At 31.3% G+C, this 27,558-nt stretch overlaps 1 protein-coding gene across 1 annotated transcript in view; it reads right to left on the bottom strand.

The window, feature by feature from the left end:
• The window catches only part of LOC149424941 (uncharacterized), a 460,249-nt gene extending 432,898 nt beyond the window's left edge, over positions 1-27,351 (bottom strand). Inside the window, exon 1 of the mRNA XM_089646910.1 lies at positions 27,058-27,351. The gene's annotated coding sequence lies outside the window, so the exon portion shown is untranslated. The remainder of the gene's footprint in view (positions 1-27,057) is intronic.
• Positions 27,352-27,558: the final 207 nt, after the last annotated feature.

A 27,558-nucleotide genomic window follows, 5' to 3' on the forward strand; every position in this document is an offset into this window, starting at 1 on the left:
AATTCTCTAGCAAAACGTACCATTCAGAAAGATAACTTCAGCAGAAAATAAAGTTAATTCATTTTCTTATCTTTGGAGATACCTAATTTTGTAATAAGCAAAACAATGACAGTAAGATACTTAATTAAAAATGTATAACCTTTTTTTAGGTACAGCATCTACTGTTGAAAGACGTTCATACAGATAATCGTCAGTTTCATTAGGGATAACTTATCGAAACTTATAAAACTCATTGTAATGCTGAATCACCGACGAAGATAATTTCAACAAATCCAATGAAAATATGAAACAGAAAATAAAAATGATGATGGCAGCCAAAGAATGAGTCAAATAATTGAAGAAGATAATGTTAGTTATCAAATGAAAGATATGTAACTATGAGTTTGATAAAAATAATGAAATACAATGAGGTGACAATAATTTAATGGGTAGAATGCCAGTCCCGATAAGACTGGAGAATCTGTGTTCGAGTCCCATTGCGTCTGTTACATTTTATTTTTTGAGTGTGTCTATTTTATAGTTTCATTGATAGTTGTTCATATTTTCTTCGTTAATGATTAAATAATTTTTTTGTCGGTTGATTTTCATAATCAGTTCACTGTCCATTCGGTGTCAGAATCCCTTACTTATATAGGAACTTGTGAATGCAATTGATGTTTCAGATCGATGCATTAAAGTTTAAAAAAAGCCGTCTGACGCCTCTCTGGATCTTGAAGCAGAATTCCTTACAATTGTAATCCTTTCATTGTTCTACGAGTATCTAAAAAACATAAAAGTTTTTATTTGATTGAAGTGAACGCTAGAAACAAAGTAATTATTATTCATTATGTCTGCCACAAAAATACTTCTTGTAAGACTCTGCAAATTTACCCTGATGTTTGTTCTTGTAAATTTTGCATAAAATTAAGTTATTCTTGCCTTTGAAAATGTCAATATTCTCCAACCAATGTATTCAATATCCCGAGTATTTGTCGTTCTTTTAGTAATGCCTTCATCAATATCCGACAAAGGGCTTATCTCAATCCGAGTCTTAAGCTCGTCTTAGCTGGAAGCGGCCTTCATTATCTTGATAGGCAATCGTTAGCCGAGCGTTGTTGGGAGAAAATGCTGCGGTGAGAAAAGTCCGCCTAGGGAGAAAGCGCGTGGGGAAAATGCACGATAGACTAGCTGGTAGCGGATAGCGGGTAGAGAGAGGGTGGTCGGTATTGGCCGGTCAAATAGACAAAGTAAGTGGATAGATTAGCCGGTCTGGCCTCAGCATAATCAGCTTTATTACGCTCAGTGGGCGAGGGCTTTGCAAGAACTATCGTCCAAGATTGTGTATTAACAGCATATAAGCAAAATGGGGGAAATTGGTGTTGCTGGAAATGATATAAGCCGATTTTTGGATTAGGTAATCTTTCTTGTCAGTTTTTATTATGACGATGAGTTTTAATTTCTATTTTAGATATGTTGTCTAATATGAGGTAAAGTCACAATGAGAAAAACCATACATTTTTTTAAATATATTTTATTTTTATTTTGGTTGTATACTATTCACACACAAACTGATCAAATGTTAACTATGGATTTCCAGAAAATGACAGAATAAAGAAATAATACGTCTAGATGTAGAGACTTTTATTTCAAAAAGTTAGATTTAATTAACAGGTGCAGTTTCAAAACCCGTTTAACAAATCAATTCTGTTAACTTTAATAAACCAGCAGGAATTAACAAGGCACGGATGTTCCTAATCGTTACACCGCTGCAAATTGAGAAAATAATTGATTTTCAGTACTATATATTTTTAATTTTAAGTGTTTCATAATATTTATATTCACAAAAAATACTGTTTTATGGGTACCTATAAATTGGTGTTTGTGTATGTAGTTTTTTTTGTAATTTGAATATTAATATTGTTAAATATGTAAAAGAAAAACTTAAAAATAAAATGAAGTTCTACAAATTAAACTTGATACCGATAAAAAAATAATATGATATTAGTATTATTATGACTTATTATGTACTTCTGAATAGGAGATTTGTGGGCTTTCTTCTGATTTAATGTGAGAATTCCGAGCTTTAGTGATTGACACTCCAAAAAAGCGATCTTCTAATTGAGTATCTAGATTTCGAGATAGTTTTTTCAACCTTACAGTAAGTATTAGTAATGGCAAATCATTTTAAAAATACCCCCGCTTAGTAATCAATATTTTTTTCTATACAAACCAAACTAAAAACGTATTTCAAAAATGTATTACTTTTGTTAAATTTTAGACTAATTCATCATTCGAAAGGTAAATTTCTGATCATCTCTAAAGTACATTTTTTGTTGTTAAAAGGCAATGATCCTGAGGCAATTTTTAATTTTTTTATAAATAAGTTCAGCACCACATCCCAAAAATATAACACCTCATGAATTTTCACAGATCTGCGCTAGTTTAATAATAGTTTTGTTGCTGTTAGAAAACTGAAGAACTAAACATAAAAAAAACGAATCACGAGTGAATCGCGAGTCTAAATTTAAACGGAATTGATAAACATTGCTAAGCACCCAGTATTTATGGGCATTTGCAGGGTAAGAAGGGACTGCGATCGGGTGTTCCAAACAAAAAGGATTTTTTTTTGAAAATTTTGAGAATATCGTTATGTATCAATAATAAATTCATACGCAAGTATATGATTTGCCCGTTCGTCACAACAGCTTGATTCATGTGTCATCACTATATATGTATATTCTTTCCTAGATAAACGATTGTGAGATTTACAAAAAAATACAATATCTGTTTTATTATTGCCTGATCATAAAATCATTAAGTTTGCATTTGTGGCTCCCGTTCCCAAAGCTGCTCCCTTTCTTCCATTATAACAAGATCAGATGCAATTCCGCGGAGTCAGTGAGACAGTAAGTCTCGCAGTATTGACAAAAGCATTAGGCAAATGCGTTCCCTTCTCGCATTTGAAAGTCCATTAAGAGAAAAGCAAATAGCTGCCAAGCAAAACTGTGAAGTTTCCACCGAAAGCATTAAAAACGTTTTTAATTTCGAATCTTTTAAAGATGATCTCGCTCTAAAATAAAACAATTTCCAGTTGACTCAATGCAAAAAAAATGCGATGCAATTATCTCAGAGAAAAATGCATTTTTGTTTTCAACTATTTTATGAAAGTCGTTTTTTTTTTGAAAAACAGACTCACGTTAAGGAAAGTAAAATAAACGGAATAAAATATTTAAAAATACTTTGTTTATATATGCAGCACACGTTGTATTTTAATGTAAAGTTTTCTTATTAGATAAAAATGTGTATGTTATTATTTTGTCAGTTTTCTTAAAACAGATCACACATGAAAATATGTATTTGCTGCCGCAAAAATCAAGAAAAATAATATGACCTTTTTAGTCAACTAATTTCTATGTGGTCGACTTATTTTGTTTCATACCCTTAAGTGTTACTTACGTCTGAATTCAATGACCATAATTAAATTAAAATTGTGTATTAAGAAATCACATTCGTTCGAGTCCATAAATAATTTATTGTAACTATGATCATATTCAAGTTTAAGACCCAAACAAAATGACTTTTCAAGTTAATAATATTATTGTATTTTTCACGCTGAGAACAATGAATTAAAAAACCCTATTCAAAATTATCGCGGATATATCAAAGCAATTTATTTATGAAGTAATAATTTTTCAATCAATGAAAACAATATAAGCGATTCTCAAACGAAAATTTGAAACAGAAAAAGATGCTGTTGCATCTAGGAATTGAACCCGTTATTATCCCGTATTATCCAAGGTGGATATTTTTAGTTACGAACTTTCCAAATAGAAGAGGTCCATAAAATAATCTTTCTCTGATTACCACCAATGATGAAAAATTGGGCCAGTTGCTTGGGCCAGTTGCTTTACCTATAATAATTTTTTTTTATTTATTAATTCTTCTGGAAATCGACACTGTACATTTATTAAAATTTGTACATATGTATTATATAGCCAAAATAAATCCAATTATGGATTTTGATTTTGTTCTTAACTCTATGAATAATGGAAAACAGGTAGATTCCATCTACACAGATTTTTCTAAGGCTTTTGACAAAGTAAATCACGACATACTGTTAAACAAGCTCTCGAAGATTGGTATATGTGGGAATCTTCTGAGATGATTCTCTTCATATATTAAAAATAGAAGTCAAGCTGTTGCTTTAAAAGGTTACATGTCACAAATTATAATAATTCCCTCAGGAGTACCGCAAGGCTCCCATCTCAAGGGCCTCTTCTTGTTGATTCATAATATCTGTTAGAAAAGATTGCATTTCGTTGCCCCAAGGAAAACAGCAGATCGAACGATTTATTTAGAATACCACATTGTAAATCCAAATACGCGCAAAACTCTGTAATAGTACGTATCTGTGAAACTCACAATGCCTTACGAGATGTAGACATTTTCAAACATAACTTGATATCATATAAAATTCAGCTTAATAAATTAATAAATTAAAATACTTTTATTTTATTCGATTTTTTTGTTGTGAAAATTACATTATTATCACCCGTAGTGAATAGTATAGCTTTTTTTTTTTTTTTTTTTTATTAAAGAAAGAAAAACATTCCCAGGTTACGAATAACCCAACACTGTTTGAAAATCTCCTACTACCACCACAGAAAGCCGAAAATGTTGCTTGTGTTGTGATGGAGGACTAAGCCAGCCGAGGAATCGAACACGCGACGCTCGGGTGAGACCCAAGCGCTATGCCCACTCAACCACTGACCGGTCGTTGGCCGAAAAGCGAAAATGCGAAAAGTTGTATTTTTTCTATTTGTTTTTAATTTTATGTATTTCTTTATTATGTTTAATAGTATAGCTATGCGAAAAGTTGTATTTTTTCTATTTGTTTTTAATTTTATGTATTTCTTTATTATGTTTATTTTTTGCAATTTAATATGTTGTGTAGGTAAAAAATACTAAATCAACATTTAACTCAATGGAACGTAATTGGTCTAGAATATATGAATGTTTATTGTTATATTTTTTTACTGTACGACTGTTTGCTTCCTAAATAAAAAGAAATAAAAAAAATCCTCCTTGCGACTATATATTATACTTTCGATTTCATGAAAAACGGTGAATAAGATATTTCTTAATATTATTTTTAATTTAGGGAACTCTACAGTTTGTAAACAATATGTTTATGCATGTGCAATTTACAAAACTGAGAAACCAATTATAGATATCCTGATTATACTCATACATTAAGTAATAAACAATTAAACAGTATATTTACATAACAGATAATACATATTATAAAATGCATAAAACATGATATTTCTCATAATATGTGTAATTAAACAATTTGTCAATACAGTTTATTTTACGCAGTTTGGTTTAGTTGGGACTTGAATATATTTTTAATGGAGATGTTATATTATTTTAGTTGCAGTTGAAGATATCCACATCATAGAAAATTTTATTATTTGTTGAACACAGTCTCTTAAGGCAAGCATTTTGGTTTGGTTACAATTTTATTTCATTTAACATAATATATTGATATTACTTTTATTATAAGAGCTTGATTCTGCATTTGAAATGCGTGTTGGTGTATTTGTAATGCTTTCACATGGAATTTTTTCATTCTTTTATGTTCGGTCTGCCCATAGTATATACCCTTCCACTGGTAAAGAATAGACGAAGATCCGACAGCTTAATCCGGTTCATAGGAATAAAATGTAGGATTGTAATCGAATTACAGAGATGGGTAAAACCTTGTTTACAGGGAGGCAAAATATTTAGCCGTGAGAACGGCAGGGGGATCGGATTTCAAACGTGCGCTAACGCATTTTTTTGTTAAATTTCGCTGTCATGTCAATTGGATATTCACAAATAAGGTACATAGATTTTATATATGATTTAAGATTTTCACGGCCAAAAGTATTTTTGTTTTTGGGGTGTTATGCCGTGTTGCGCTAACTCCTTCTTTAGCCAACGTTTCGGACAACGTTAGAGTGTTGTTACTGTATTTTTGTTTTTTGTTTTTGGGGTATTATGCCGTGTTGCGCTAACTCCTTCTTTAGCCAACGTTACAGTAACAACACCGTAACGTTGTCCAAAACTCCGAAACGTTGGCTAAAGAAGGATTTAGCGAAACACGGAATAACACCCTAAAAACAAATAACAAAAATATATAAATAAACCGGTCGGTGGCCGAGTTGATATCGCGTTTGAGTCCCACCCAAGCGTAGTGTGTTCAATTCCTCGGCTGGCTAAGTCCTCCATCACAACACAAGCACCAACACAAATATTGTCAGGTTATTCGTAACCCGGGAATATTTGTCTTTCTTTTAAAAATTAATAAAAAAAAAATTATATAGATTATATTAATTTGAATTTACACATTTTTAAATTGCTCATGACAGTCGATGTGCCATTTTATATTGGTGCAATGCATTAAGCAGGCGACATCACAGATTCTTTATAACACACTTAAAACGGGTTTTTTAACAGAATTTGAACGATATCAAATTGAATATTCAAGTTCTCTTATTATCTGATTACCGTGAAACAACCTCCCATAATGAATTAATAACAAAATTTGAATGGAACTCTCACATAACTTTGAAATTTGACAAATTGTTCAAATTCTATGAAGCAACCGGTCGTTAATGAAATATTATGTCAAAATTATCTTTATCGAAATCAAAGTACATAGGCTAATACTCTAAGCAATAATATATCTTTTTTTTAAGAAAGGCTATCGTTGAAGGTATACAATTAATCTGAAAATATAAGAATTCTTCACGCCAATAATAAAAACCAGCACTCTATAAATAGGTCTAATAGTATAAAGTATTATTATTTGGACCAATTGGCTACTATCATAGATTAATCATAAAGGAAGAGTTAAAGTTTTAAATTACTCAAGATACAATAGTTACGTAATTATTGTCTCTGCAATCTAAATGACTTTACACTGCCAAATGTTGAACGAAGATATTCATTTATAATAGCCGACTGTGGTCATGAAATTAGCTACATATCATATAATCTTAAACGAGGCGAAAACCGCTTCGCAAAATCAATAAATACACAGAGAAAACTTTCTGATGAAAAATATTCCTAATTTATTAAGAATCCTTTCAAATTATTCGTAATCCAGGTAAAAACGGGTTAGCAGACCCTTTACGAATGATTTGATAAGTTTCCTAATAAACTTTTTAATAAAATACCATTGCATTGTCACGATGTCAGAGCAGGTGTTCAAAAAAATCTTCAAATTTTCTCACTTCGTCGTTATATTTTATTAAGACAAACAAAGGTGTTTTAGGTTATTACGAATTAACTTAAAATTTATCATGAAACGGCCTGCAGTCCCATTTTTAACCGGATTTCAATAAGGTCACAGTCTACGTAAAGATTCTTAATAAAATAGCAATGCGCATTTTTCTCCATGTACGAATAAAATTTTCACACTTTCTTTTGCAAGCCATACACAAACATGGCGAATTTTGAATCGCGATAAAAACCCTTATTGATAACGAAGCTTAAAACCACGGGCCCATCTTTTTGACATTTGCCGTAAATAATGATCTATCAAGTATAAATATATATCAGACATTTACGTGGATCCGTACGCCTACTTGAAATAATCTATTTCTATAAGACCATAAATTGAAAATAAAATTTAAACGTCAACGGAGGGTGATCGATCAAGATTTATTCCAGCGATAAATGTGATCAAATTTCTTATGCATCACCGTAGGAAGTGATGGAAAATGTATTTTTAAAATTAATTTTCTGCGATTTTAAAATAAAATGACTGATTATTTTTCGGATGAAATATCACAATCATCAATTCTAACAGATAAAAAATAGATTTCAGTTATTACAAACTTTTTGTGAGCAATTTCACTCAAATCGCGTCATAATGTAGACAAAATCTAAGATCAAATATTACAAACCTAACAAATCACATGATAATTTAGACAAAATCTAAGATCAAAAATTACATACCTAACAAATCACGTGATGATTTAGACAAAATCTAAGATCAAATATTACGTACCTAACAAATGATATTGTACTACATCACTACATCTACTTGTTGTGGTTTTGTCAGGATTTTTGTCGTTTTCACTTGCTAAGAAATTAATGAGATAATAATTTCAATAGTTAAGCTTTAACAACTCCCCTTAAAAATGTCATTTACTTGTTTAAGAATGGATATAATTTCTTGCCCGACAAATACATTTATTTATAAATATTCGTATTACATCGTAGTCGAATATGATTTAGATTATAATGTAAGAACTAGGAAAATAATATGTTTTGAAACGTATAATAGAACGTTAAGGAAAAAAACATACTATGAAAAAAAAACATAAAATGAAACACAATAGAAATAAAAATGATTAAACGGAACGATAAAAAATATTTAAAAGAAAATAGAAATAAAAAGGAAAATATTAGTTAGTTTAAATTTAGTTTAGTTTTTTTTTTTATCGTTTTTTTTTTTTTTTAATTTAGTTTTTTTTTTAGCAACGCTAGTTTAGGCATATACTTTGCATTTGCTCTCTGATTATTTTTTGTAATATCAGATAGAAAAGAATTAGCTTTGATCCCAAAAAATATAAATATTTAAAGAAGAGTATATCAGATAACGCATTAAATAAACTGCCAGTAAGCCATAGGATATTTAGGTAAATAAATAGGATTTAAAAAAAAATTTATTTGAGGACCCCAGTAACCAAGGTAAACAACAATATTTGACATTCATTTGAAAAAAATAAAAATATATTTTTATGTTGATAACGTTTTTCTGGAATATAATATATCATAGATTCGTAATGTTGAAAGGTAGTTGAATTAGAAATTATAGATTTGTTATGTCGAAAGGTAGTTTGATTAGAATATTTAATTTGGTCACATTGAAAATTATTTATTGATTTGGTTACTGGAATGTAGTAGTAAAGATACAATCATCTCCAAGTTGTTTTGCAAAATGACAACAATGTCATTTGCAACCAACGTAGATGAACAGGGGATTATTATGTCATCTGTACAGATGAACATGGATAGTCTAAGACCCCAAAAAACAAAAGCAGGTATTCCTAGACAGCGTATGAAATGGACGAACGATGTCAATATGTTCATTGTTCGTTCATATTTTTATGTAACCAAAGTAGAAACAGATATGTTGTTATATAGGAAAAAATTACATTTACTTTTCTCACAAAATTATCCGATTGCCCAAGTAAGCGAACAAAGATTAGCAGACCAAAAAGGAGCTATTTTCAAAAATAATTTAATTTCTGTAGTCACATTAGAACAGATTAAAAGAGAAGTAGCAGATAGATTGCAAAGGGGAAATAATTTAGAACAAATTAACACAAGTAACAATGTCATATCAGATGCATTGAATGAAGATAGTTTGGATAATATTCTAGTCGAAATGTCCAATGATATTACAGTAGATTCAAATAACTTAGCCGTTATTTATAATCTTAGGGAAATCAACATTGCAAATTTAAAATTTGTTAATGAAAATGTAGTAGAATTAGCTAACTTACTTCATAATAATATAAACAGATATATTGATGTAGAGCCAACAGTTAGACCAAAATTACCGAAATTGCATACGTCAAAGAAATTATCTAAATTAATTTTTGAATTAAATAACATAATTTTACCAAAAATCATATTTTACGAAATTAGTGTTTTTTAGATCTTCATACAATAGTATACGCTAGTGCGATTACTGTTTGTAATAAGTTAGGAATTAAATTATCATCCTCTGACGATAGATCATATAGTTATAGTAAACCAGAATGGCAGATCAGATTAGAAAATGATGTAGTATTTTTAAGAAGTAACATAGCTAGAGTAATAGAATATAAAAATGGAAATAGAAGTAGGAAAATTTTGAGACATGTAGATGAAATTGGTAGAAAATTTGGTTATAACATTGATAGTCATAATAATGAAAATATAATCAATGATTTATTAGATTTATTAAAACAAAAATTAGGCGTAAAAGCTAGTAGATTAAAAAGATATAATTATACGTATAATAAAAAAAATAATAATAGATTATTTCAGAAAAATGAAAAAATATTTTATTCCAAACTTGACGATAAACAAAATATTATTTCGAATAATAATATTCCGTTACCATCTGAATCAGATATGCGCGATTTTTGGACTAAAATTTGGAGTAAAGATATAAAACATAACGAGTCAACTCCATGGATAGAAAATGAAGAACTCAATTTTTCAGGTATTGAACAAATGAGTTTTTCTAATATATCGGTTGAATTGTTAACCAAAATTATTAAAAATACTCATAATTGGAAAGCCACGGGTTGCGATTGGATACATAATTTTTGGTACAAACGTCTGACTACTTTACATCCTCTTTTGGCAAAAAATCTTTCAAAATTTGTCAGTCAATCTCAAAATTTTCCAAATTTTCTAACTAAGGGTATTACTTATATGTTACCCAAAAGCGAAAATATTAATAATCCTTCTCAGTACAGACCCATTACATGTTTACCGACAATATACAAAATTTTAACCTCTTGTTTAACAGATTTAATATATACTCATTTAGATAAAAAAAATATTTTATCTGAACAACAAAAAGGTTGTCGCAGAAAACATATGGGATGTAAAGAACAATTAGTTATCGATTCTGTAATTCTAAAACAGATTCAAACTCGAAAACGTAATTTACATACTTGCTATATAGACTACCAAAAGGCTTTCGATAGTGTCCCGCACTCGTGGCTGATCAAAGTATTAAAAATATATAAAATTAACCCCATTATTATTAGCTTTTTGGAAAATATTATGTCCTTTTGGAATACCAATTTACTTATCAATTTAAAAGGTAAGAAAATAGTAATACCGGGCATTTCAATTAAAAGAGGGATTTTTCAAGGAGACTCATTGAGTCCTCTTTGGTTTTGCTTAGCATTGAATCCTCTATCTAAAATGTTAATTAAAAGCAAGTTTGGAATAAAAGTTAAGGGTAATACAAGGGAGAGTAGTACAATTTCGCATTTATTATTTATGGATGATATAAAATTATTTTCGAATTCTGAACAAAATTTAGAGAAAATGATCGAGGTAGTTAAAAACTTTTCAGATGATATCAAAATGACATTTGGTTTAGATAAATGTAGAACGATCCATATAGAGAAAGGCAAAATTGTAGATGGGGACGAGAGTATATTTAGAAATTTCCAAATTACTAGTATGAAAAGGGATGAGGTTTATAAGTATTTAGGATACCCACAATCAAATAGATTAGACCATAGTAGTATTAAAAATGATATTAGGATTAAATTTCAAACTAGGATAAGGAAAATTTTAAAATGCAATCTATCTGCTAAAAATTTTGTAAAAGCAATAAATACTTGGGCAATACCTCTATTAACGTACTCATTTGGCATAATTAAATGGTCTTAAATTAAATCATCCAAATTCAGCTATAGAACGAGTTAATTTACCTAGAAATTTAGGAGGTAGAAGTATAGTCAAAATAACTTCTTTGAAACATAATCAGGTAGAAATGCTAAGAACTTTTTTCCATAGGAAAGCTCATAGCTCAGAAATGCAAAAAATAATTTGCAAGGCAGATAGAAATATTACACCTTTAAATTTATACGATGAGAATGCCAACATTTTTATAAATCCCAACCAGGAATTATTAGATTCCTGGTCAAATAAAATTTTACACGCAAAACACTTCAATTATCTCAACCAAACGTATGTTGACAAAATTAAGTCAAACAAATGGTTGAGTATTGGAGAGTTGAGCGCAGAAATAGAAGGATTTATGCTTGCAATTCAGGATAGAGTCATTAATACTAAAAATTATAGAAAGCATATAATCAAAGATACAAATCAAATTGATGATTTGTGTAGAAAATGTTTGGCTTTTCCGGAAACTATAGAACATATTATATCGGGATGTTCTATATTAGCACCGTCCGAGTATACATTTAGGCACAATCAAGTTTAAAAAATAATTCACCAAAATTTGGTAATTAAACATAACTTGATTGACTGCCGTAATGTAGTACCATATTATGAATACGAACCAAATTCATTTTTAGAAAACGAATTTTATAAAATATATTATGATAAAACTATACTAACAGACCGAGCGATTAGTCATAATAGACCCGATATAGTTTTACATGACAAAATTAAAAAAATAACTTATATCATTGATGTTGCTATTCCAAATTCCTGTAATATTCAAAAATCTGTTAGTGAAAAAATAAGAAAATACACAGATTTAGGAAATGAAATAAAAAGAATTTGGCATTCTCAGACTATAAAAATATTACCATTCGTTATTTCGGATACTGGCATTATACCTAGCTCTCTAATTAAAAATTTAGGCGTATTAGATCTATCAAAAAATTTATATATAAAGATGCAAAAGTCGGTCATTTTGAATACATGTAGGATAACAAAAGATTTTTTAAATATTTATGTTGAGGGATCAGTAGGATTTATAGGCCCTGTTAGAAGTTCTACCGAGCCGAACCCTCTGATATGAAAATATCTGGAGACGGTGAATTTTTTTTTCCCATTTGATATCTGGTGATTTGACGTGTTGTTGTTCTTGTATTGTTTTGTATTTATTTTACTTATATAATGCACTTACATAGTGTTGATTGACTAGCTGATCATTTGTGGAAAAGTGAGTGGAAGGGTTAAGTTTTTCCTTTGGGGAAGACTTAACCCGGACAACTAAATCGGAAGTTTAAAAAGAAAAAAAAAAGTAAGCTTAAAATATGAACAAAAATATACAAATATTTTACATCAAAAATGTTGACGCAGATTAATCATGGTGGGTACCTATCTACAAGAGTACATATTTATGGTCACATTTGAATTTAGGGATATGAAAAAAAAATGAAATGACAAAATTATTCATAAAACATTATATTTACAAATTTTTTGAACAGGGTTAACGCATGCATCTTTTAAAAAAAGCTCGTAAACTTTCAAAAATGGACAGAATTTTTTGTATTATATAGGTGCTTAATGCACTGTTTATTTTTTTAATTAACCCCACACAGGAGGCCACGGGGAAAATAATTTCCCTCAGGGACAATGTATTGTATATTTTATGAGCGATAAATCGGAATTGTCACTGAGCGAAAAAATGTAGTTCTAGTTTCAGATTGGGTTGTTTGGTTGTTGGTTTGTTGAACAACTGATCAAATTTCAAAGTTCATTTGTGGATTCTGTGAATGTCTTATTCAAGTTCTGTCACACATCATTATAGGGCAATTACTCGACAGTACTAAAATAATAACTAAACTTGAATAGAACATTCACAGAACTCGCAAATGAACGTTGAAATTTGAAGAATTGTTGAAATTCTCTGAAACAACCAGTCCTTAGTATCCCAGGTTTGATGAAAAGCGGTCGTGTGCTTGATGTTGTGGAGACACCAGCAAGTTTTTTTTCCGTATGTAATACAACCGTGGAATCCAAAATTAGGTATTTGTAAGACCGCAGAAGGAAGTTTATGACCTTTTTTTAAAAACAATCAACGAATACTATATATAGTAAATAACAACGTTACAATATGTGTATATTTAAACATAAAACAATATATTTATCCGCGAGATGATGCAACAAAATCTCTCACTCTAAATAAAATGCACGTCTTCTTTTGTTTTAAATGTATATATATGTCAGCGTTTTTATTTTCTGATTGCAATGTATTTTCCACAATGATTAAAAAACTTTTCAATGTCCTTGATGGTCAAAAATAATACGAAATATTTTCTATTTTATATTAACATTTGCTAAAATAAAAAAAAAATCACTTCTTATAAAAGTGTTTTGAAACTTTAGAAGGTCTTGAAAGTAAAAGATTAGATACATGTAAATATCATTAGCAAATAACTATATCAGCCCAATGAAAATTGTTGAAAATGTTTGTAATACTTGGTAGAATAAGAATGAGAAAGTTTATGAAAACTTTTTTCGTTTTTTAAATTTTCATTCAGTAATGAAGTAGGAACATTTATTTAAAGTTATCCAGTGTTGTCTCACAATGAATAACTTTCTTAGCCAACTTGATGAAAAAATCCTTGGACAAAAGGGTTAAGCTCGAAAGACAATGAGAAAAACCTTCAACCCTCATTGAAACTTTAAATGTTTTCCGGTTAACAATATGATTACTCCTGAGAGCCAGATTCAGACTTAGGCAATTTTCACAATTCCATTCGTACCCATGTACGTTATTTATTTTAAGTTCTGCCTGTATTTTAGTTTTTGTTTCAGTTTTAAACTGTCTTCATTTAAAAAAAATGTCAATAACTCTTGACAGGCCAAGATGCCAAACAGAACGTCTGTAACCAAGTGGGTCTTCCGACGACCCATGCATTTTTCTGTCTTACGGGCTTTTAAACTATAAAAATCCGAATTATTCTGTCAATTATTAATGGTAACTTATGTATTTACGCAGAAATACTAAAATTATATGTCAATTATTTAAGCTAATATAACGAGGATAGTAATTTTGGGTACTACCTACTCCCCACTTGGCTGCGAGATAGTTAAATGTAAAAAAATAATAAAAAGGTTAAATAAATTGTAATTGATACATTTCATTAAAAAAAATAGAATAATTGATGGAGTTCTACAAATTAAACACGATAACCAAAAATACAAAATAAACTAAAGCCAACATATATTCCTGTACATTGTGATAACGGATTAAATCGTGTTATTAAGTATTTATTTGTACTTCATGCATAAATATATTTGAAACGTCAGTTGTCATGAACAGCCGTTGGTTTTGATCGGTTGTTAATAACGTTTGTAGAAAATTATACACGAGGCAGATGTGTTATATCATTATATACGTAATTAGGTATTTAAATTACGAACAGTAAATAAGTTGAATTAATGTGTTATTTGAAAAAATGAATAATAATCAATTGAGCAAAGTAATTTCATTATAAACTAAAAAACTAGTGCTATGAGTTGTGGTTTCATCAAGTTATTTATATTTTTAGTTGTGAAAATAATATTGAACAAATTTCTGAAATTTCTTCGCGTGAATTAGAACTATCGACATTAATTGTGGTTTCGAATGTTCAAAGGAAATATCCCTTAGAAAAATATTTCTAGAACTTCGTTCTCTAAAGAAGTTTACATCTATTTTGACCACTTAAATTAGGAAAAAACATTTAAAATTCCATTTTTTTTAACAAAGAAAATTTAAGTTAAGAGATGGTTAAGTGAATGTAGAATTGGTCTGAAAAAATCTAAGCAAAAGTATATGTTTCGCGAAGCCAGAACTCGTATTTCGATAGTTTCTTCAGACTAACATAAGTTTTGTTTTATAGTTGACTAGCTGAAGTCTCCGGCATTGTCCGAACTTTACAAAGATTTTTTCTAAATCAGACCTAGATAGTGACATTCTTATTCTTAATGACCGGTCAGTGGTTGAGTGGGCATAGCGCTTGGGTCTCACCCGAGCGTCGCGTGTTCGATTCCTCGGCTGGCTAAGTCCTCCATCACAACACAAGCAACATTTTCGGCTTTCTGTGGTGGTAGTAGGAGATTTTCAAACATTGTCGGGTTATTCGTAACTTGGGAATGTTTGTCTTTCTTTTTAAAAAAAAAAAAAATGTTAAGTATGCAAATACACGCCGACCGCCCGCTGTCCACCCGGTGCCCACCAAAGACGTTTTTATTTATATATTAGAATAAGATATATCTAGTTAATTAATAAAATGTTATTATTGGAAAGTGTACTATACAGTTTAAATACATCTTTTGAACTAGAAATGGAAAACATAGAAAAACATGGCTAAGAAAACTGAGTAACAATCAATTTGCAAATATTATGAAAAATACTTACAAAAAACTACAGGCCGTCTCAGAACAGGAAACCCTAGTGAGGAAGACTGAACACTGTGACACCTCATGAGGGTGGCGAAACATTAAGCTATACGCATATAGTATAGTATATAACACAATATTGCTTGCCATACAATCCCAACAGACCTGTCACACCTGACAGATGATGTGTTATAAGTGTGGGCGTGGCGACGATGATATGCTGTGATCTGTTAGCAATGCGATATTTGAAAATGATGCGGTCATATAAATTTACGGACGCCGTGATCACGCGACTGTTATCTGTCAAGGTGACAGTACCGGTACAAATAAATGACATTTCGTTAAATGTTAAATGATAGCTCCCCAATTAATTTGAGCTCCTCTCCTGATAAAGTTTATAGCGTAGTGTGACACTTCAACATATAATCTGTATAGGCTACTCCCAAATAAGCGTAGATGCGTACAGCGTAATGTATCTTAGGCTTTATACTTATATATTTCTTAAATGATTTACACAATCTGTAATTATCCTTTGATCAATCAAACTTTACATAAATATAATCTAATAAAAAATAAGCAATAATAAATGACATTTCAACATACAAAAATTATTAAATCTGACATCATAGCTTTGTGTAAACAAGAAGGATGCTTCAGAAAAGGCGCAAAAATTATTATTATTTCATAAATAAAACTTTGGGGACCTCCTCCCCTTCCTTAATGGGGTTGGGCGGCAAACTGGGCGGCATGTTGGGCGGCAGGCTGTGCGGATACCTGTTACTCGCTTCAGGTAGGCGGCAGTAATTACTTAAGATGGTCCCCAGGGCCGGGGCGAAATTGAGAAATTAACAATCTGCCGCTCGACACGGGTGCACCGGTGGGCGACAGAGGGAGAGTAGGAGGCGAAAAGAGCGCACAGGGAGGGCAGGCGAATCACTATTTAACTAGGAAATTAAATAAAGCATTATTTTAAACCTGACCGGTGTGAAATTATGGGTGAAAAATTTCTTCGTAAAAATTTGACAGAAACCTCTACCTCTACAATAATGGCTATAATCTAAAAATTTTGTCAAATTAAATTGGTTAATCGAAACCGGACTGCCTCGATTTGCTTAGCAAGTTATTATCGTTAGAGCATCGATTTATTAATGTTTAAATTTTGGTTGTCGGTTCATGTGTGCGTGATTTGAAAATGTATTTCTTTGTAATTAATAATATCATAAAAGATCAATGAACTTGTAATTCCCAAAATTGGAACTGATTAGTATGAGTTGTATATGATGGGTGATAAAGTAGGTACCAACATTATTTTATTTATTAATAATGCTTTATTTGAAATGTGTATTTCTTTGGTTTCAATGTGTGATATATGTTGGTAGATTTTGTTGTTGTTCAAGTTTACTAACATTCGATACGTAAATTTCTACGTTTGAAAGGCAATGATCCCTAGGGAAATATTTTTTTTTATAAATCCGTTAAGCTCACTAATCCTACAGCTGGTTTAAAATATATATTTTATTTCTGAAAAAAGTCACGATTATTAGGGATCACGCTGGGTCCCAATCTCATTTTAAAAAGTAAATTTTCAAAAGAAATTTTACCATGTGTTTCAGTATATTTGGTAATTTTATTTAAATCTAAGCTAAATACTTGGAAACCAAATAACCTTGTTATCATTTTACACGTAAAAAATATGCACGGTTAAAAAACGGTATTTAGACCTTTCCACGAAAGATGGAACGGCTGATAGAGTTATTGAATGAAGAGTAAATGCAGCAAACTCCATTGATGAAGGACTGGACGCGGTTGGCGCTAACAAAAAAAAATGCCCAAAGAAGCGTTGTTAGTAGTCCACAATGGAGTGCTGGTACTTAACCTGATGTATGGCAATAAGTTAAGGAACTAGCAGAGGAAGGACCAACGCAGATTGAATGCTGTAGAAAAGAGAACCGTGAGGCGTACGTGTGGTAAAACCATGTATGATAATGTGAGAAATTAGGAGATTTGCGAAGAATTTAAGGCTAAGCGTAACCAGCAAGATTAGGAAAGGGACTCTCAAATGGTTTGGGCATGTAGAGCAAATGAACGAAGAAAGGAGTGTACCGAGAATATATGACGCAAATGTGAATGATAGAACAAGTCGGGGACGCCGAAGGAAGACATGGCACGATCAAGTGAACTAGATACTTGAGTCGGAATAACAGAAAAGTATGCATAAGACTATGTATGAATGTGAATGAAGTAAGGAGTGTGCGCCAAGACCGAGTTGTTTGGCGGTCCTTCCTCTCTGCCTACCTTTACGGAGAAATGGCTTGATGGTTAGTTAGTTAGTTAAGATACATTTTTAGTGCACATTTTAAGGTACGTAATGTGAGTTAAAATTGTTAAACACATTAAAATACTGTTTATTATGTGAAATTATTCTCAATCAGACGACTGTGGAATTTTAAGAGAAGAATTTTAACATTTTAATCAAAAATAATCATAATTTTTCTACTTTACTACATTACTACAACTAATCCCTTTCTATATCCCCTCCCGTAGACTAGAAAAGATGCTGCTTTTCCTTAATCAACACTCAACTAATAATGAATACTATTTAACATTGTCTAGAATGTGAAGACTGGTCAACTCAAGACAGGGACGTGAGTCCAGAATGTGAAGACTGGTCAACTCAAGACAAGGCCGCGAGTCCAGAATATGAAGACTGGTCAACTCAAGACAAGGCCGCGAGTTCAGAATATGAAGACTGGTCAACTCAAGTCAAGGCCGCGAGTACAGAATATGAAGACTGGTCAACTCAAGTCAGGGCCGTGAGTCGAAGATGTGAATACTGGTCAAATCAAGACAAGGCAGTGAGTTTTTTTAGTCTAAATGATTTTTGTTTATCATTGAGCAAGTGAAGAAATATTTTAATAATAATTGACTTCTGGCGAGGTCACTTCTATTTTCTTATGTTTAAGTCCCTTAGTAAATAAACAAATATATTTATATATCAAGACTTTTATTCGTTCCTAAAAATGTAGGCAGTGGTAACAAGCAACAGCAGTTAACTCCTGGATGGTGAAATAGTCCCTCAGTTCTGACGTAAAATTAGATCACCCGCTATATAAGGCGATTCCTTGGTTTACGAGCGTAAGCTACGTAATTTGACAGAAGGAAATAATTTGTGTAGACATTTTATGTGACAAAAATCTAATTAAACTGTTTTGTGAGGAGCTTTTACAAAGTGAAAGCTTCTTTCGGGTATTTTGTTTTAATTAAAATAAAAAAGGACTAGAATTTTATACGGCGTGATGTTAGGTTTTTTACGGCCACATAATTTTGAAATTAAATTTTATCTAAATTTATGCAAACAATCATTTCGTCATTTTCTGGTTGCTGTTGATAGTAAAATATAATATTAAAAAAAAAGATTTTTAATTTTTAATTAAAATCTTTTTGTCGAGATTTTACTTATTTATTAATTTTATTTTGGCCGTTTGTTCACCCAATTTTACAAATGTCTAATTTATTATTACTTATATTCATTTTCTTTTGTTTAATATGGCTCCTTAGTCCAAGTTGAATCAATCACTCGGTGCAGACTTTATAGTTTCCGGCAGCGGCAGTTTAATTACAATAATGCATTTCTTTGTATAGTTAACTATTTTGTGAAATCTAAGCAGTGATAACAAGTTACAACAATTAGAGATGTAAAAATTTATTAAAATATCCTATTAAGACCCAAGGACCCTTGCAAGAATTTGCATGTTTATACATAATATCTAAAATCAATTCAAATGCACGATTTGGTATTTTGCATTTTGGTAATGTTCCCCATCAAAGAAACATGTACAGAGAAAAAGAAGAGCAGTATTAGTATAACATAATATAATAATATATTTTTAACACCAGCTTTCGGTCTCACCTAAATTCAGTTTTGCAGATTCCATACAAAATCAGGAACACGAAAATTACATTCCAATAAAAGATTTAATTTTTCAATTCTGGTTTACGTGGAAGTAGAATGGTCAATGTAATAATATTACGGGTATATGGATTTGTGATATACTTCAAGGCTTTGGTATGGATTCGCGACACACTTCATGGCTTCGACATAGATTTGCGACACACTTCATGGCTTCAGCATGGATTTGCCACACAGTTCATGGTTTTGGCTTAGATTTGCGACACATTTCATGGCTTTGTCATGGATTTGCGACATACTTCAAGGCTTTGGCATGGATTTGCGACACACTTTATGGATTCGGAATGGATTTGCCACACATTTTATGGCATTGGAATGGATTTGCGACACACTTTATGGATTCGGAATGGATTTTCCACACATTTTATGGAATTGGAATGGATTTGCTAAACACTTCATGTCTTCGGAATGCAGGTGACTGTACTACTGAAGTTTCGCTGAGCTGTTACTGACTGCAGATTCATGATAAAGATTGCCCCGATGATAACTAACATCAAGAAAAAGGGAAAACATCAAGTCTACAAGTATAACTGGTGGAACCAGACAATAATACAAAATATGCACAGCAATTTTGTCTTAAACTAACATTCACATTTATATATCGTCTTATACATTTTCTTCTCTTATTCTAGCTCTTGACATAACCCGACTTAAGTATTTGATTCGCTTGATTGTTTCGTGTCTTCTTCGGGCGTACTAACTTTTTCTACCATTATGTTCTTCTTAACTCCTTTCTTTGTTCTTTCACCCTAAATGCCCAATTTATCTTAATTATTATGTCAGCCTCCGTGGTCGAGAGGTAAGGCTCTCGACTAGTAAATTACAGGTAGCGGGTTCAAATCCCATCATGACAAATAAATTTAATGTGATCGTTTTTTTCACAATTGGCTCATTTAAAATAATAAACAGTATATTTACGGCACGTTCCAGCGCGGAAGATGTTCTCAGTGTCACGCTGGTATAAAACCACCAATCAGAATTAAAATGTTGCTTGAAATAGCTTTAGCCGTGGTTGATGACCCCAATAACATATTCTCAATCTCCTTCTCCTCTCCAATTCCCTCAGCTTCACAACATACCCCAATTGGAGATTCCATAGCCTCACTGCCTCCAGACGGTTGGGGCAGTTGGGACGGTTGTGCGGTTTCAGCATCCCTTTCTTAATATTAACCACTATGCATTCGTCGGCCTTGCACTCTTTTCGGATCTTCTCGATTTGCACTGTCATTAAAAGTTTTATTACACATTCGTTTTAGAGATCTCATTTATACAGTACTCAATGTACTTTAATGCTACCTTTGTCAGTTTTACGTCATTATATAAGCTTTAAATATCATTAATTTCTACCTGTATTTTGTATTTATCGTAAGTGGTCATTAGCCTATAGGCATCCGTATATAATATTCTCAACAAACTCCTGTTGTGTTTACATTTCCTATAATATATTCCGCTATGAGAGGTTCGTTAGCCGCGGGCTTGAAACGGAATGAAAACCAATTTTCATTGAGACCTATTATTATTGTAGAAAAAATAATGTTGTGTTTGATCCGTCGAGGGTTGAAATTTTTGTTTTTTGTTATTACTTTTACGGGAAATGTTCGGTTTAGTGGAATTGTATTGAACCCAATTCGGGCTGCATTAAATCATTATAATTTTCGCAGTATACTGTTATTTCTTTTCGGGCGCGATCTTCATGAAACAAATAAAAATCATCTATTGTTTCACTGTGCTTTCACAAAAACGAAGTATTGAATCCCGTAAGTCTAAACATGAACAAAAGGGCGCACAGTTTACTCCTGCGCTGTGCAAGAGGGTTCCCTACAGAGCATCGGACCACCCCTAAATAATATTAACATAAATTTTAAATGCCTTTTGTAATTTACCCATTATCTATGGCCTTAATATGAAATCAAAATGATGGATTGAGTAAAGCAATTATAAATTTGTGTATTCTGTATATTTTTCTAGAAAGCAATTTTTTCCGGAACTCTTTTCATGTATAAGTAGGCATCTTAAGAATCGACGGACATTGCGCAAAAAGGCAATCTGTAAAGTTGAGGTTGCTAAAAATGGGATAACCTCTTTAGTGATCATATTTGAATAGCCAAATACTTTCCTACTTTATTCTTCCTCATCTCCTACCTACCCCTTCAGTCTTAAAACATACCCAAACTGGGATGCCGTAGTTCTATTGGCTATTGCGATATCGCGCGTTACTCAAATAAAAAATGTTTTTATTGACAAATTGAACCAATTTATTGAGTTTATTTTCAAGATATTCTATGCCCAAAAACCGAGTACTCCTTACCCATAAATTAAAAGATGTATAAACAATATTAAATAAAAAAGAAGTATCATTAAAATAGGTTAATCATATAAACATTGGTCGTATGGTAAGTTTATTTATGGACAAAACAGGTCATTTTGAGGCCGTTTGCCTCAGTTCGGAAAACTTTCTCATTATGTGTAGTGCACGTTTATCTTATTAAATTACACAGCTTCCAGAAGGAGACAACTGATTGAAGTATTCTGGTATTAGGCTGGACGTAATGTGGGTTAAACTTTATTGTGTAATAAAATTATTCACAGAATGGTAAAGCAAAACGAATGCTTTCGATAAATAATATAAAATATTTAAATGCTTATTTAAGATAGTTTTATTATTTTTTCTTCATAAATATTGTCAAATTAACTTAAGTTTGCTATTTTCTGATACGTGTCTTCTACAGTACAAGGTAAAGGGAATAATACCCTTGTCAATTCCACCTAATTTACGTCCTACGTCCATTTCTATATTTTCTGTAAAAATTCTTTTAGGCAACTAGTGATCTACTAATTATTTCAACAAAATAATCCTACTTATTTGAAATACTTCAGTGCACAAATTTAATGCAAACTCTTAATATTTACGAAAATTCCTTGTTTTCTGTTATCTTATTCTAAGTACCTATATAATACTTACCTCATATGTACCTATATATAAACAAGTTATTATACCTTTTTTTCACTCAAATTAATCTAAAATAATTGCACTTGTCTTGTTCTCGATGATTACTATGAGAGATTAATATAATTTCTCCTTCGATTAAATAAGGTACCCTTAAATAGGTAACTATTTTTAAAAACAACCAACACGCCACATAAAAATAACATACATGAAACGACCATATTTAAAAGAGCGTTAATTGAGAAAAAAAAAATAATAAGAATTTTTTTTATAATCTTCACGCGATAACTTTTAATATATTGTTTTTAGATATAGCCACGGGTAAAAATGGCGCTACAGAATTAGCCAATCGCTATTATTGTAAGATGTGAAACAAAGCAATACAGACAGACCCAATCTAACTTAGTCCCGCTCTGCCGTTCCACCATCAGTCAACATCGAACATCATCCGGACATGTTCATTGATTAGATCTGTATCGAGGATTGCCCCCCTCGCCTCCCTTATCAATCTAAACCTACCCTATACTATAGAATCGTGAAACTCGCAGTGTATAGTAACACATGTGGGTGAGGATACGCTACAAATTCGGAAACCTACGTCTGGTTAACTTACTATGAGAGCATTCACCAAAATCAACGTTTGATTGATTAAATATTTTCACTAAACTATACAGGAATAATGATTACTTTGAAATTTTACAAAACTGTTTAGGATTTGTGTTAAGAAATGTAACATGTAATTTATCGAATTTATTGATACATAAAAGCATAATATTTCTTTGTAAAACGTATTTGCGCTGATCTAAAAATTATCTGATCGGGAATTTTTGCTATTTTTGATAAACAAATTTCCCAGAAAAACAGTTTTTACCTATTCATTTACTTGATTCGTTTATTCTCTAGGTCTGTAAGCCGCCGACATATTTTTGTATTTAATAATCAATTTTTACATATTCATTTACTTGATTTGTTTAGTCCCCAGGTCTGTAAACCACTGACACATTTTTGTATTTAATAATCAGTTTTTATATATTCATTTACTTGATTCGTTTAGTCCTCAGGTGTGTAAGCCGCCGACATATTTTTGCATTTAATAATCAGTTTTTACACATTCATTTACATGATTCGTTCAGTCCCCAGGTGTATAAACCACCGACAAATTTTTGTATTTAATAATCAGTGTTTGCATATTCATTTACTAGGCTCGTTTAGTCCCCATGTCTATAAACCAACGACATATTTTTTGTATTTTATATAATGTTAAATCTGATGTATAGAAAAAATAACGGAATAAACAATAATTTTGTTATCTAGAGAAGTGATATATTGTGTTTGTACTGTTTTTCAAACTCATGGGTAAAATTAATAAGGTTACTACATACTGAAATTCATAACAAGTTTTTGCTTAAATTCTAAAATCTGAATCATAGCACTTAAAAAAAATAGAAAAAAACATAAAACCGAGAGTGAAACTAATTTGATCAAACTCATGGAATTCCTCAAAAAATTTGATCATTTGAAAATAATTAAATAGCAACCATTTAATGAATAATCCATAATGGAAGATCCTTTCTGTATCTCCCAGTATCCGGTGTGATTAAAACACAGGAAATAGCGTTAAATATGTTTACTAACCGGAACTGTACAGTCAGATTTATCACATCTTTCCCATCAAACGTCTCCCCTTCCCATTTCTTCAAGCCTCCCACCGACTGAATACCTACCACGAAGTATATACCAACACTGTGTCCTAGAATTACCCTCTTTCAGTGTAATTAATGAAAAATCTTTGTGATATCTAGCCAATAAGTGACAACTTCTTTGACGATATTGTGAATCAATATTTTTATTCTACTGACTATTTTTGATAAGTGAAATTTTTTTTAAAAATGAATTCCCCATTATTAATATAGTGACTTCAAGAAAAATGTAGATAACTCTTATACGATTATCGAGGGTAATACAAATTATGTTAATTTTTAAATGAATTACCGACTTTGTTGTGTTTCAGAACTTAATTAATTTATAGATGAATGAGTGACCTTGTTGCGTGTCAGAACCTAATTAATTTATGGATTAATGACCGACTTTATTGCGTATCAGAACCTTATTAATTTATAGATGAATTACTGACCTTGTTGCGTGTCAGAACCTAATTAATTTATAGATTAATGACCGACGTTGTTGCGTATCAGAACCTAATTAATTTATAGATGAATTACTGACCTTGTTGCGTGTCAGAACCTAATTAATTTATGGATTAATGACCGACCTTGTTGCATAAGAGAACCATATAAATCTAACGATGAATAACCGACTTTGTTGCGTATCAGAATCTAGTTAATTATGAAAAATATACTTTAACTTCAAAATATTACAAACATACAACTTAAAAGTTGAAAAAAAAAATTTTTGGAAGAACTTTATTGAGTAAAACCTCAAATTGTAATATTTAATTATTGAAGACAATATTAGCCTTTTCAAAACGAAAATCTGTAACAGAAAAATCAGAAAGAGATACGGTCACATCTAGGACTCAAACTCAGAACCCTTGCCCTGCCGGGGCATCGCTCTACCACTGAGCTAATGGGACCCCATCCCCTTCGGTCACATTTAACTGTATCATACTTCGAATAAGAACTACCAAAATTGTCTTCATTTTTTCACCGCTCATTTTTTATTGGCAACTATCTTTATGTTTGATCGCAAGATTCAACCCGAACTAAATGCAATGTAGACAGCGTCTCTTTAGATAAATCTATCTTATTTTTTTATTATTTTAATGTGCGACATCTGTTGACTTTTCTGCAAGTCTAGGATGAATGTTTATTTTTGGAATAACTTTATTGAGTAAACCTCAAAGTGTAACATTTAATTATTGAAGACAATATTAGCGATTTATAAACGAAAATCTGAAACAGAAAAAGATAGGGTCACATCTAAGACTCGAACTCGGGACCCGTGCCCCGGCAAGGCAAGATTCCTGAGTTCGAGTCCTAGATGTGACCGTATCCTTTTTTGATTTTTCTGTTTCAGATTTTCATTTAAAAAACGCTTATATTGTCTTCAAAAATGAAAAAAAAAAATTAAAAAGTTCTAACACAAACAAAAATGATATTATGAAATAATTTGGAAAAAAATTCATCCAATCTACTAATTTCAGTTGTTTGTCTGTGATTGTAACTCTGGTTTAATGAACTCGGAAGCATCAGACAAGCTATAAAGTATACTATAATGTAATATTTTAAAAGAAAATTATTTAATTTGTCATTTTCAAAAACGGAACTCTGAATGTGTCAAGCATAGAGTAGGTACGTATCTCGTAATTTAAGCTTGTATGTATTTGTACGAGGATGAGGTTGTATGAAGATTGTAACCAGTTTCGTATCAATGATATTTGCATTATGTTAGTGTAGAGGTTTGGATTGTGTTTGAAATGATTATAAAGTTTAATAGCCTGATAAATTAATAATAAATAAAGGTGGACTCCGAGTTTGTAGGACATTATAAATTCTCTAGTGCGATACAAACATGTTTGGTTGATATAAGATATTTTTTAAATAAGAAACGAAGAAAATGTGGTATTCAGTTTAGCTAGATCTAACGTTTAGAGTCGTATTGATGCTTTATAAAGCAACCTTTAGAAGGTTTATATTTAAAAAAAATAGAAAAAACCTTTTTTTTGATAAACGTGAACTAACGAAAGATAATATGGATACTGCCAAAGAAAGGAAAGTAAATTAATTGTAATAATGATATTTCACGCACCACCTACTCAAAACACGTGTCTGTTTTACACTATACAGAGTAATGTGAATAAGACATTAAGTGTGTGCATTATGACAAATATAATATTATAAGGGAGCCCACAATACAAAGCACACCAAAGGCAAATAATAATACAATCCAATTGTGCTTCAGAATTTGAGAGTAGCTTTTATTTATGAGCTTTCATAGCGAGCACAAGATGATGGAAAATGGCAGGTTTTCGTCATTGAATATTTATTTGGAAGCTCAAAGTTTAATTGCTTGTCAAATTATCCTCCAGTTTGACAGTTATGATAAACATTTCGCGGAAAACTGTCTAAACTTTTCATTTGCTTTTAAAAAAGGATAAAAATTGTTAATGCTTTCCAATAATTTAATATTTTCGCAGACTTAAGGTTTTTTTACTCACAATAATCGATAAAAAGGTGTTGAAAAGCCATTATTGCAGTTTTTTCTAATGAATATGAAGAAGAAAAAATATACACATATAATTATTATAATTATATTTCCTTACCTTTTATTTAAATAAATTGATCCACCAAACGAAAAATGTCACTTTAGTCTTGTTCTACTAAACAAATATCATGGGGAAAAAGATCAATTTTCTTTAAAAGTATGATAAATTCTTAAAATTTCTTTACATCCGACCAGAATAAATCTGTTGCCCATCAGTCACAACTCACACTCGAGGGTCGGAAAAGTTTATACACAAATAATACGAGTCACATGTGTTCCGCGAAACTTTTCACCGCCGTCAGTCGACAGTCGAGAGTCGATATCGCGACACTTAAGCCGCACGTCCGGCCAACTCGACGCGCGCCGTCGCTATGATGCCTCGACACGCGGCGTCCGCACAACCCTAACACGGTAAGGCTGATTTCAAACCCCTCGCAGAAAGCCACCCCTTACTTTATTATGAAAAAATCTAATAGTATTACAGGTTTGTACCCTTTGTGGAAGTGTGCGTGTTACTATCCACGCTATCAGACTCAGGTAACCGCTATTAGGGTACAAA

Source organism: Hesperophylax consimilis, chromosome 3 (genome assembly GCF_061612785.1).
Source record: "Hesperophylax consimilis isolate HC1 chromosome 3, BYU_Hcon_1.0, whole genome shotgun sequence".
Classification (NCBI taxonomy): Eukaryota; Metazoa; Arthropoda; class Insecta; order Trichoptera; family Limnephilidae; genus Hesperophylax; species Hesperophylax consimilis.